Source organism: Cimex lectularius, unplaced genomic scaffold (genome assembly GCF_000648675.2).
Source record: "Cimex lectularius strain Harlan isolate CLEC.00 unplaced genomic scaffold, Clec_2.1 scaffold57, whole genome shotgun sequence".
Lineage (NCBI taxonomy): Eukaryota > Metazoa > Arthropoda > Insecta > Hemiptera > Cimicidae > Cimex > Cimex lectularius.
In genome coordinates, this window is record NW_019392642.1 from 1,446,300 (window position 1) to 1,460,421 (window position 14,122).

Below are 14,122 nucleotides of genomic sequence, written 5' to 3' on the forward strand. Positions count from 1 at the left end.
AAATTGAATGAAGAAAAATGTACTCAGTGTACGTTCACGGTGAAAAAAACCATCTTGCCCTCCATTGTACATCAACAACGAAGAGATACTCGACGTCCAGTCAAATCAAATACTTAGGACTGTACCTAGACAGCAGATTGACGTGGAATCCCTCACAACTCTTAAGAAACAAGAACAAAAGATTTGGCCAAGTACGAAGACTTCTAGAACCAAAATCGGACTTAACCGTCACCACTAAACTAACATTTCACAAGACTTTATTGCGCCCACTTTGTACATAAAGAATAGAACTGTGGGGTTCTGCAAAGCCATCCGTCAAAGCTCCTTACTACGTCACTAACCACTAAATTTGAGATCATCAATCTGGAGACACATTTAAGATTGTTTAGCCCTGATGATGACCTTAAAATAGGTCGAAAGCTTGGTAGTAACAACTGAATTTACTTTCTTCTTCAAAACCAAACCTTGATCCAGAGTTATTCAGAAATCGTGAGATGCGGTCTGGTGTGATGAGGTTTCAGAAAAACATTTTCTTTATTGTGCCAACGTTTCGATCTTTATTGGGATCATCTACGGGGCCTGGGATTTACAGACATTGTTTACATTTAACAAATACATTTAGGATGTGGAAAAGTGAATTTATACAATGCAAAATATATTTTTTATATTCAATCAAAGTATTTCTACTCACATACTTTGATTGAATATAAAACATATATTTTGCATTATATAAAATCACTTTTCCACATCCTAAATGTATTTGTTAAATGTAAACAATGTTTGTAAATCCCAGGCCCTGAAGATGATCTCAATAAAGATCGAAACGTTGGCACGATAAAGAAAATGTTTTTCTGAAACCTACATCACACCAGACCGCATCTCACGATTTCTGAATAATTATCGATTAACGGCCACTAATCACCACACATTGATCCAGAGTATTCGTCACTGGCATGCGTCTGGTGGCATATATTATCTGGGTGCAGTACTGCATTAGTGTTAGTACTGTGACACATATGAAAAATATGTTCTGTGAACAAGCAATAACTAAATTATAGAAAAAATCCTTAGCGCAATGTCGCAACACTTGAAGAACTATTGCGTTGAGCTAGTATTGACTACCAAAATAAATTTCTGTATTGGATAAGTTTAACTCTATTCAATCCTCTATATAAAGCCCTAAATTAAATTAATATTAAAGACTAATTGTAAGTCATGTATGACAGATCAATTTAAACTTGAGATCGATAGCGAAATCAGGAGCGATTTGTTGTTTGTTATCTTACTTTACGTTCAGTATAGAAAAGTCTATTGTCCTGATTTTTGACGCATTCCAATTTTTCTGTTCTATTTCTTTTCAAAATGAATGAGTCCTAGAAAAATAATTTGTCTAGGTTATACAAATTACTTAAATTGAAAATTTCTGTTGTATATAAATCCGGGCTGTACATACTAGTTAAAGGCGTTTTCCTGCTACACACCAAAATCAATGTTCTGACTGAGGCGGTTATTTTCTAAAGAAACTTGACTGATCCGTTTGCCCAAATGGAACTTCTGAAATTATACGCCGGCCTCAAGACAAATTTGTAATAAAATTCAAAAAAGGAATGAAACCATGGAAGCGACCTCTGTCGGAAATTCGCGAGTAAACGAGTTTAACTCCTAAGTTACAACTCCTGGGCTAAGAAAAAAAGGATAGGAGACCTTTCAAGTTGATTGACCACGTAAAACCAACTTTGTTTTAAACTAACTCAATACAAGAGGTAGCAGTAACACAACCTCGTTTGGAAGGAGAAACAACTGCTTAGAGTACAATTCACTCATCCTTAAAAACAATCTCGTTACTGATTGCCCCGAAAATCACATCTTAATAGCTCCTATTTTATTATAAAATACTTTTGTTTATTTGTACCAAGATGATTTTTTTAATATAATTTAATTATTTAATGATTTTCAGTTTGTTACTTGGTTGTTTTAAGTTGAGGATGTTAATAAAAATACATACAGTGTGTGGTGATTAGTGACCGTTAATCGATAATTATTCAGAAATCGTGAGATGCGGTCTGGTGTGATGTAGGTTTCAGAAAAACATTTTCTTTATCGTGCCNGATGATCTCAATAAAGATCGAAACGTTGGCACGATAAAGAAAATGTTTTTCTGAAACCTACATCACACCAGACCGCATCTCACGATTTCTGAATAATAAAATATACAGTGTCTCACATATTTAATCGGTAATTCACTATAAGCACTAGGAATCTTTTTTATTATATGTTACATTTAATAATAATAATGCTTTATTGAACTTAAGAAAAGTTAGGGGGGACCGCGGTAGCCGCGTGGTTAGACACTCTGTTCATAGACGCGATCGTGGGTTCGATTCCCACGTCTCCTCTGGCTTTTTTTTCATGATCCCCCTCCCTAAATATGAATACACATATAATAATCGTCTCCTTGGCTAACAAACGTCGATCATAAGGCAATTATTTAAAAAAAAAGAAGAAAAAAAAGAAATTGAGCTTTCAAACCATTTATGGACATGATCTCGATCCGTCTGCCAGAGGCCGTTGGTTAAAAATCAGAAAGGGAAAAATACAGAATAAAGTAAGATAATAATATTCTAATGCAACAAACATACTTGATAATTATAGGCCATGCCTAACTTGTGTGATGCATTGGGACTACGTTTTCGACCTAACATCGAACAAGCCATGGCCTGTTAGATCGAGCAATGTTAACGAGCCGATTCTTACAAGTCTACGTCATCATTTTTCACGATCCAAAAGGTCCTAACAGGGTTAACACAAAGATCGTGAATATCCCTTATATTTCTCCCTTATCTGTGCGGACGTGCAATACAGTTAGTATTTCAAAAAACGCCGCAAAAGTACAACGTTTCTTCAATGATAAAACGTCTACACGTTATTTTTCCACGGGAAAAAGGAATGAGAGTAAAGAAAAAAATATATATACGGAAATTTCGGTAGTAGACAACCCATGTTATTGTGCGGAGATATAGAAAGGAAGATCGAATCGCCAACGTAGATAGGGCAGGCCGACCGAAAATCTTGCAAGGGAGGCATGAGCGGAATTTATTAAGGACTGTAAAAAAGGATCCGTTTATGAGCGCTTCCAAAATCGCAGCATATCTTCATTCGACTGCAGGAATCGTGGTAAACCCGGAAACTGTTCGCCATGCGTTATATACTCTTCCCTAAAGGTAGTTCTTACTGCTGTCGACATGAATTGTAAAAGTGAACTCGACGATCTATAACCCACGCGACGCTCCGACGAGAAGCCGGTTTTTATAGGCGCTCAATTAATTTTAAAGTGAGACAAAACGTGAATTTCAACACAATTAAATATTATCCAAGTAAATGTTTTAAGAAAATAATTTTAAATTAGTGATTAATTTTATGTCAACTATTATTTAGGTGCATGTTTAAAATAGGAGGTAACTCAAATTCTATTATATTATGCATTTATTTCCATGTTTAATTTTACATTTTTGTATTTCAAATTTCTTAAACCATTCTAGCTCCCTATCTTTGTTGAAACTGTGTAAACCTGTGGTATTTAAGTTTAAATTGAAATTGTATTTCTTTTCATGTAGGTGGTCATTAAAAGTAGAAAATTTGTTCGATTTAGGCAAGTGTTTTTTAATTCTCGTTTTAATTTCTCTGTTGTCCATCGATAAAGCCGGGAACACACTTACTTGATGCAACGCTACCCGACGCAAATCCAAAGCCCTATTTTCCATAAGACTGTATTAACCCCCATCTGCCCGATGCTACCCTACTCTACGCTCTGCGATCCCACTGTCCAGATTTTCGTCGGGTAGCATCGAGTACAGTCGAAGACAAAAGAACCAGACACTCATATTTTTATTTAAACTACATGCATTATTGTCGTTATATTAATTACAACATACTTATTTTAATATAAACCAAATTAACCGAGATCAAAAGTTCATTAATTTTTATTTAAAAAAAGTTTTCATTAGTGATATAAAGAATTTAACTAACAATTTAGAACTATCTAGAACAACTTCTTCAAAAGCTTAAAAATGAAATTAAAGAGGATGTGGAGCAAGTGGTAAAACATGAAATTAATAAACTAAATATACCATCAATTATAAAAGAACAAAATGACAAAATTGAACGCATTGAAAAAGAAAATCAAGATCTCAGACCGACGCCAAAATAACCTGCTGGTCTTTGGTAGAAAGAATTTAACTAACAATTTATTTCATGGTTTTGCTTATAAAATTAAACAATTTTCGTCGAGTAGCGTCAGAACAGGACACTCATATTTTTTGTAGGATATTTCAAACTATGTATATGTAATTTTGTCGTTATATTAATTACAACATTCTTATTTTAATATGAACCAAATTAAATGAGATCAAAAATTCATGCGTTTTTATAAATATTATTTAGTTATGATGGTTAGGCAGAAAATTTATCAAAACACCGGAATAACTTTATTTAAAACAATTAAATTTAATTAACTATTTATTACATGATTGTGTTCATAAAATTTAACTAACAATTTATTACATGGTTTTTCTCAAAATAGTCCATTAAGAACAAAAGAAGCGTTGCGATTGTGATACTGGTTTGTGATACACGCTGTGTGACTGTGCGTGACATGCGCTTGACGTCGCATAGATGTGCGCACCCTACCAAAACGTGGCAAGGCGTCGGGTAGCGTCGCATAGCGTTGCATCGGGTAAGTGTGTTCCCGGCTTTATTCTAGTTCTGAATTTTCTTTCCGCTTGACCTTTTACCTGAACCTAATGTTATAAATTACTGTTTGAACATACAGAAAGCCGTATTTCAACTTCAGAACTGTTTAAAACTTTAATTATGTAGGTTACATCAATGCTTAACCAGTAATTATGTTTTTCCTTAACCATTAACCATGCGCGGGGACGATTAAAAATTGAACAACAACAATATGAGTAACAAACAACAAAGTAACTCTAAGGTAAAACAAAAAATAAGAATTACCGTTAATAAAGCAAAATTTAGGACTTAGAAGAACACAAGGTCATAAAAGATTAGCGAAATTAAGAGACCCTTTTTGGAAAAATCCCTTCTAACAAGTAAAATAAACCTTTCAAGAATATGTGAAGCCCCTAGGAAAAAAAAACGTATTTAACTCTGTTTAGGACAAAAATAGCACGAGCAATTAGTAAGGGACAATATGTACATTTGTCAACTTTTATTTTAAGTCGGTCCAAATTTTTTTTGTTCCATAAACGACTTTGTGCGAGCAATTAAAACGTTTCCGGGCAGACGTGACCCGTAAAGCTAGCAATTATAAAAGAAAGGTTTCCATTCGTGAAAAGGGCTACGTTTCACATCTGCTTTACAATTAATTTTCCTTTTTTTTAAATTTCAGAATCGATGTGTTGTCTACCTCATGATCGTCCCTCCCTCTGCTGGCATGTGTCACACACTACATATTTGTTCAATTCTTACCCCATTTGTGTACTATCACAGATTGAAATACCAGTGGGTTACTAAATATACAGAATATGTTAATAATCTTACGCCTGGATAATATAATTACTAATTCGATCTCGATTATTTGCATTTATCAATCATACTTACCGACTTAAAAGACGCGTTGTGGCGTTTCGGTAAATTCCTTAGCGGTTTTGAGTGTTATTTTGGAAAAAATCAACCCAAAGATTAGGGGGTCCGCCTGATAGACCAAAAACTACGGTGATAGGCAGTTTCGTAAAAGATGGCTTAAACGACCAAATAACAGCTTCATCATGGGGAAATCTTACTAAATTTTAAATTAAAACAATTACTGTTTAATTGAAAGCAGATAAAATATCGTTTTACTTTATTGATTTGTTTATAAAGATAAATGAAGGTTCAACTCTAAATTTGAAATTTCTAATCTAATTGATAATCTAAAACCCAAACTATAATAATATAGTCTTTGACCAAAACACTTCAACAATTCCAAATCTTACTTATAACATTATCCCAAAAAAATACATTAATTTTTTTAATTTTAAATATATAATAAAACTACACGTTTTATTATGGGTTACAAAACAGAGATGTTAAATAATTTATTAATCTCTTTAGATAAAGACAGGAAATAATTCACAAATACAAAAGTCAATATTGAATGTTTGTACTTTTTATTCGGCGATCGTGAGATGCGGTCTGGTTTGACTGAAATCATCTACAGGGCTCTGTGTAGATGTGTCATTATTGTGTGTCGTGTTGAGAGTGCCATTGTTTTTTTTTCATTTTTTTTCTTTCATAAAACATCCATTATCTCTCTAGCACTCTCAGCACGACAGACAAGAATGACACATCTATACTGAAAACAATCACTTTGAGCCCTGAAGATGATCTCAATAATGATAGAAACATTGGCACGATAAAGAAAATGTTTTTCTAAAACCTATGTCACACCAGACCGCAGTTCACGATCTCCGAATAATCATTAACTAACGGTCACTAAACACCACATGTTTGTAATTTTTTTTAATTTGGATTTTTTTTTAGACTGAGGAATGACGAGTACTCTCGGGTGAGTGGGTGACGTCTGGAGAATAAAAGTAAATATTAGCGAGAATGGAGTGGGTTCAACCCTGCCCTGAGGAGTACTCTGGGGGTGTGATTGTGACCAGATATGACGTTTGTGGTGATGTATATGTATTGTTTGTATTCATTATGTACAACTCAGGCACCAACGAGAGGCTAGCATTTTTAGGATATCGACGTGGTACAAATTTAAAAACAGAGTCAAAAACCAGATCGAGATGCTCAAATGGCTGCAGTTTAAAACACAAGAAATACGCGCAAAACACACGAGAAAGTGGAAAGAAGAGATAAAGAAGGAAAACGCAAAGGGCCGGAGATGCCTCAGCTGTTTGTCGGCTCATAAACTTCCCACTTTATTATTATTAAATCCATCAGATTTCGTGGTCCGATTGATTCAATTAATTAATCTTTATGTAACGTCTTGGTTGAGATAAAAAAAGTAGTGTCACGCGCGGGATTCGAACCCACGACCTTCGGCTAAATACGCTGCTCTACCACTTGAGCTATCGTGACTTCAATCCTCTGGAGGAGAGTAGTGTCCGAGTGGTGTACCTTACGTAATGATTTATTATTATTATTAATTTTGAATGGCGTTTTCACACCTAAGGTCATTTGACGCCCTAACATCTAAACCTTCTATCCTAGGTTAACTTTATCCATTCTGAGTGATATAATGCTCTGACTGCTGATATTCACTCATAAACTAATTTATCCTATTGTCATCCAAAACTTTAATTTATCCTTTTAAAATTCTTAATGTGGACTGCCAAATGTATGCAAGAATCCCATTTTTAAATTATAAAAATTTATTCCTGTTCTTTAATTAGAATTTCAAATTTTTATTCCATAATTTAAACATTTCCTATAGGCTTATATGGCCAATATTAGTAATAATAATAATAATGGGGGCGTCGGTGGCCGCAGCGGTTTAGGCGTTGACACGGCGCTCATCACTGTAAGGTGAAGGTCCTGGGTTCGAATCCAGCGGCCCTGCATTCCGACATGCGTGTAAAAAAAAGAAAAAAAAAGGAGTCAGACTAGTAACAGTTTCAGCATGGTTATAGGTTTATCGTTATCCTTTTATTCTTCCATTAAAATATGATAATTTTTTTTCTTAGCTATCTTTATATCTTTCTATCTAGATCTGAGCTATCTTTCTTATTTAAATTGTGATTTTGGGCATTGCAGTTTACTACCCCGCAATATGTGTTTTCTTCTAATTCATTTTTCAGCTCCTATAGCCTCAAAAATTCCTGAAAGAAGGAAGAAATCTTCCACGCACAACTCTCATTCAAACACTAGCAGACAAACATTCAGTGGTATAAAAATTTAAAAAATTTCACTTCAGAGCTCAAAGTGTTTGTCTTCTGTATAATTATGCCATTCTTGCGTGTCGTGTTGAGAAAATGTTTTTCTCAAACCTACATCACACCAGACCGCATCTCACGATTTCTGAATAATTATTCTAAATATATTATTATTACTAAGCAAACGCACTCTGTTTATTTCGTAAAATGGTTCAGATTAAATAACTTTTTATTTTGTAAGTATTTCAATAACCTTACATTGCTAAATGTAGTTAAAAATTTTGATATTTATGATGATCATCTGGCAAGAACAACGATAATAGAGGTAATATTTTAAGTTCAATACAGCATATCATAAACTACTTATCTAACACACCTTTCACAGATTACCGTCGAGGTACTTTTTTCTCCCTTTCTCAGTGCCTTAAAAGCATATATTTTTTCTGTTTCCTACGAAAATACGAAAAGTAAAGAAAAGTTTTGCTTTCGAGTTTCAATACCAACCCTTTTCACAAACCTGAGAGAACTATTTTCCTTTATTACCTATGAATTTATAACTTTATTTTATCTCAACTAAAATTTATCAAGAACGTGTAACTTTCAAACGTAAGTGATTCTTTTTTAGACATCTGAACTTTTTACATTTTTTTACGGTTTTATTAAATTCTTTGCTAGGTTGAGTGTAGGGAAAGGAAATAGTCTAGTTCAACATGGCATCGGCTCAATTTATGAAAAGTAGAGAACATAATCGTAAAATTTCTTCTTTTTTAATAATGTACACAATTTGTGATATAATGCTGTTCTCCGCTTTCTCTTTCAATACAGTACGTACGATTTTCCGCCATTGGCTAATACAGAAATAAAACATTTTGGCTGGATATACCTCCGGGTTATTCTGATGAGGGTACACTTGGGAGAAATAACGAAGCTCAGTATTCATGTGTGCAGGTTTCCGTAACGGAAAAAGAAAAATTTTTTGAAAAAAAGCCGTGAACGTTATAAACAAATGTTTTGTTGATTTATCGACCCACTTATGCAGATGTGTGGTGTATAGTGACTACACCAGACCGCATCTCACGATCTCAAATAATTATGCAGATTAATGTTCTCTTGGTTGTGTTTGATGTGCGGAATGTAATGAATGTTTAATATGTTGTATTATATGTTTTGTATGTTACATGCATGTTATTGATATTGAATTTGATTAATGATATCACCGTAGCTGCAACTGAGTTTACATGTGTCTGTTCTGTAATTGATGCTGTGTTTATCCCAGTTGATGTAAACCATTTCTAAAAAGCTACGATTTTGTTTGTTTTGTTCTGTGTGTTAAATTTACATCATTGTATAAATTAATTTTTTTCACACCTTACATGTATTTGTATAATTTAAACAATGTTTATAAATCCCAAGCCCTGAAGATGATCTCAATAAAGATCGAAACGTCGGCACGATAAAGAAAATGTTTTTCTAAACCTACAAACACCAGACCGCATCTTCCGATCTCCAAATAATCATTAATTACTGGTCACTAAATACCACACATAATTATAGAGCTTGTATCTATTCTAAAAATCATTATTTATTTTTAAAAGCTTTCAACCACAATAGGTCATTTAGGCCGGTTTTTAAATTTAATTAATTCAAAATATTAAAACGGATTAACGGTTTATATTGCTTTCTTACTTATATGTCAATTTTCTGTTTATCCTTAATTTTTTATAATTAAAAGTACACATCCATCGTACGTGTGTAAAATACCTTAAATTAAACAAAATTAATCATTGCAATATATTTTCTTGAAACGTGAGGAGTGATGAATGCAGTTATACAATTTTGTATTTAAGAATATTATTGTACTATGTAAGTGATTATGTAAACTTTTTGTGTAAAAATTTTCAAAGATTGAGTAGTGCTGGTATGCTCTTGTTTCTGTCCTTATAATTGCTTATGTTAAAGTTAGGTGTACTGGGCTATAAGCACTATACATTAACCAGTGTATAATAATATAGTTTTAATATTTTCTTTCTTTTTGTTAAATGAAAGTACGTACTCTAGCTCGTATCTCAGTATATAAGTTCAGTAGTTTTCGTGGTCCACTTGACCAATTAATACATTGCAATTAATTAAGGTTTTTAGTTGAGATGAAAAAAGCTAATGGCACGAACGGGATTCGAACCCACGACCTTCGGCTAGATACGCCGCTACTCTACCACTTGAGCTATCGTGACTTCGATCCACTCGGACACCAACTTCGAAAAATGGCAAAAAAGGAGGAAAAATTCAAAAAGTGGGTTGAGATGGGAAGTTAGTGTCCGAGTGGATCGAACACACTCCTCATAGAAAAATGTATTTCTATCCCTACTTCCTTCCCCATTTCTTAAAAATCGACATATTTAATCAAAAAACACTAATATATATTGATTCATTTTCGCATCTTATAAGGAATTGTGTAATTTAAACAGTGTTTCTAAATCCCAGGCCATGAAGATGATCTCAATAAAGATCGAAACTTTCACGATAAAGAAAATGTTTTCTAAACCTACGTCACACCAGAGCGCATCTCATGATATCCAAATAATTACTTATAATTATGGCGACTTCAATATTCTTAAATAAACACTATATGTATATATATATAAAACTAAAAATGCAATAAATAACATCATTAAAAGAAACTGGCAGCATCGGTGAGCCTATCGGCTGAGAATATCGTGTTTCAAGGGCGCTATCGATAGGTGACCCTCGGGGGACCTGAGTCATAGAAGAAGGGTCATCCTCACACGCTTAAGGCTATGCGAGGTTGACAGACGGACAATTACTTTATGTAGTAATATGTTGTTCGATGTGTCCCACTTAATTAGAGCGTGAAGGAATGTCATCTCATATGAGAATTGTGCTTGAAGTTCTCATTCATGGCAGAAACAGGGTCGTTTTATTGCATACAGTACTGATAGTTTTGTGTCGCCTGATCCTTATCGATAGGGGATGAATTTATTGGCGTAAATATGAAATGTGTGATGGCGGAATATTGACTAACCTATCGACCGTCTCAATTAATTTAGTTATATGTGTAGAGTATGCTGGAGGAATCTGCATCATCTCGAGTGCATGTTATGTGAATATGTAAGAATGTTTTTAAGAGTCAGTGAGACTGTATAGCCCAACTTCGGCAGCTGGACAGAAAAATCGAGGTCTGACCTCGGACTGCCAGTACCGAGGTGGGTGAGATTTTCGAGGTAATTTATTTTAATTATAAAAGCTGGAGTTACCTGTGGACTGCGAGACTTGATACATCAACTCAGAAACAAAGATGAAGATGAAGAAATGGTGAGAAACCCGTCTGACCGAAGCAGCGAGTGTAGACGGACCACGGTGATTGAAAACTACAAACCGTACGTTCATAGCCCCGCAGAATAATTAAATTTATTTAAATTAATATACTTTCCATACAAATATTACCGTGGACAAAAGTAAGGAAAGAAATAATTACCTTGTACTTCATGGTAAAAGCTTGAATTTGAATAATATGAATGTTTTTACATTAATTGATTTGTTATTTTTTAAGCAAATGTAAAGTTTATTTGTTTGAGTTCTTTATAACACGTAATCGAGAAAAAAAAGTTAAAGAAAAATTAAACGTCGATTTTGTCCAGCTTTAAAAATTACTTACCTCCTAACTACTATCTGTTGGGAAAAAAAAACAATTACCTTGATTTTTCATGATTATTTCTGTTTGCCTTTCCTCACTTTATTAATCTCTTAGACAACACTGAAGATATAAGAATAATCTAGATGTAGTACAGTCTAGATGAAAAAACCAATTAATTTGTTATCTGCCGATATCGGCAATTGTTCGATACATCTAACACTTAAACCATTGAAAATGGCGAACTATCGACAACGACAAAAGTACAAGTTCATCACTTCGCAATTTAAAAAACAATTAAAAATTCAAATTAAAAATATATTTAGGTAAGGCATTGGTTGAGATAAAAAAGTCAGTGTCACGAGCGGGATTCGAACCCACGATCTTTGGCTAAATACGCCCCTGCTCTACCACTTGAGCTATCGTGACTTCGATCCACTCGGACACCAACTTCCCATCTCAACCTCGCCTTTTGAATTTTTCCTCCTTTTTGCCATTTTTTAATCTCAACCAATACCTTACCTAAAGATTAATTAATTGAAAGATGTTATTTGGTCAATCGGACCACGACATCTACTGAATTAAAAATATAAATCACCAGAGTATCTGCAGATACGAGATAGGATTTCTTTATAATATTAAATCGTGATATAAACAAGAAAAATCGAGTGAAACTTAAAACTCGATGGTTTCAATTTGGGGGGGAAAAAACTGAAATCAGGCAGACTCTCCGAAAACCTTTTAAAGTGAATTTATGTTGTCGGTTTTTCACTTAAATATTACCGGAGCGCGAACTTGGAAAAAGTTTGATTTTACGAGAGTGGTTTGATGGAGTTTAGAAAAGGAGGGTTTCAATATCGAAAGGAACCAAGCCGCTGTAGACTTCTCGCTTGGAACTTAAGCGTTGATAAACTGAAACTCGATGAGAGAAGTAAATATTTGTACAGGGGATTGTAAATTGAGCGGATAATACCCCTACCTGAGGTAAGGACGAGATTAAGTGGCTCGTTAAAAATGCTAAACTGGGCGGAAAAGAGGTACCGGAAAAATAGTAAATTGAACTAGCTGAATTTCCTACATAAATTGGAATTGAATGTCAAAGGGGAAACAGTAAATTGAGAATAGTTGAAAAACATTTTTTTGATGTTTTCCTAACGGTTTGCTTACAATTGTAATAACCCCAACCATAAAACTGTTTGGCAGCGATAACCTTATAGTGAAATTAATTAAGGTTTTTAGTTGAGATGAGAAAAGCTAATGGCACGAGTGGGATTCGAACCCACGATCTTCGGCTAGGAACGCCGCTGCTCTACCACTTGAGCTATCGTGACCTCGATCCACTCGGACACCAACCTCCTATCTCAACCCCACCTTTTGATTTTTCCCTATATATATTNAGATGCGCTCTGGTGTGACGTAGGTTTAGAAAACATTTTCTTTATCGTGAAAGTTTCGATCTTTATTGAGATCATCTTCATGGCCTGGGATTTAGAAACACGGTTTAAATTACACAATTCCTTATAAGATGCGAAAATGAATCAATATATATTAGTGTTTTTTGATTAAATATGTCGATTTTTAAGAAATGGGGAAGGAAGTAGGGATAGAAATACATTTTTCTATGAGGAGTGTGTTCGATCCACTCGGACACTAACTTCCCATCTCAACCCACTTTTTGAATTTTTCCTCCTTTTTTGCCATTTTTCGAAGTTGGTGTCCGAGTGGATCGAAGTCACGATAGCTCAAGTGGTAGAGTAGCGGCGTATCTAGCCGAAGGTCGTGGGTTCGAATCCCGTTCGTGCGATTAGCTTTTTTCATCTCAACTAAAAACCTTAATTAAATGCAATGTATTAATTGGTCAAGCGGACCACGAAATTAATGAACTTATATTGAAATAAAAGGGTAAATATAATGAAAAGGAAAGTTGATTCCATCTTCTAAGTAGATATATTTAACAACGTATAATGGCGTAGTCCTGCCGTTTTATATTTTCTGTTAACAACTTAAGAGAATTTACGTTTTTTTTATTACAATACTATAAAATAGTCATAACTTCGATAGCCAAAATATACTGTATTCATTCATTGTTCTTTACATTCACGAGTTTTCGTGGTCCGCTTGACCAATTAATACCTTTCGATTAATTAAGGTTTTTAGTTGAGACAAAAAAGTCAGTGTCACGAGAGGGATTCGAACCCACGATCTTCGGCTAGATACGCCGCTGCGCTACCACTTGAGCTATCGTGACCTCGATCCACTCGGACACTAACTTCCAATCTCAACCCCACCTTTTGAATTTTCCCTCCTTTTTGTCATTTTTCAAATGTCGTGTAATCTATTTCATTCTCGGCGACAAATGAAATGCCCACGGAGAGCTATAGTGAAGGTATACTTCATTTTTGCTTATTAAATTCACTTGTTTTCGTGGTCCGCTTGACCAATTAATATCTTTCAATTAATTAAGGTTTTTAGTTGAGACAAAAAACTATTTGTCGTAGTTACGTAACTATTTGATTGTTCTTTACCGTCTTCCTGTCATTTCTGCCTATTTGTCTCGTTTAAATTCGACGATTTTCGCCTTTTCGCT

The 14,122-nt window shown here is 34.3% G+C and overlaps 1 non-coding gene across 1 annotated transcript; it reads right to left on the minus strand.

The window, feature by feature from the left end:
- Positions 1–12,793: 12,793 nt before the first annotated feature.
- Trnag-ucc lies at positions 12,794–12,866 on the minus strand. The gene has a single exon. It is a non-coding gene; the product is annotated as a tRNA-Gly (tRNA).
- Between the last annotated feature and the right edge of the window lie 1,256 nt (positions 12,867–14,122).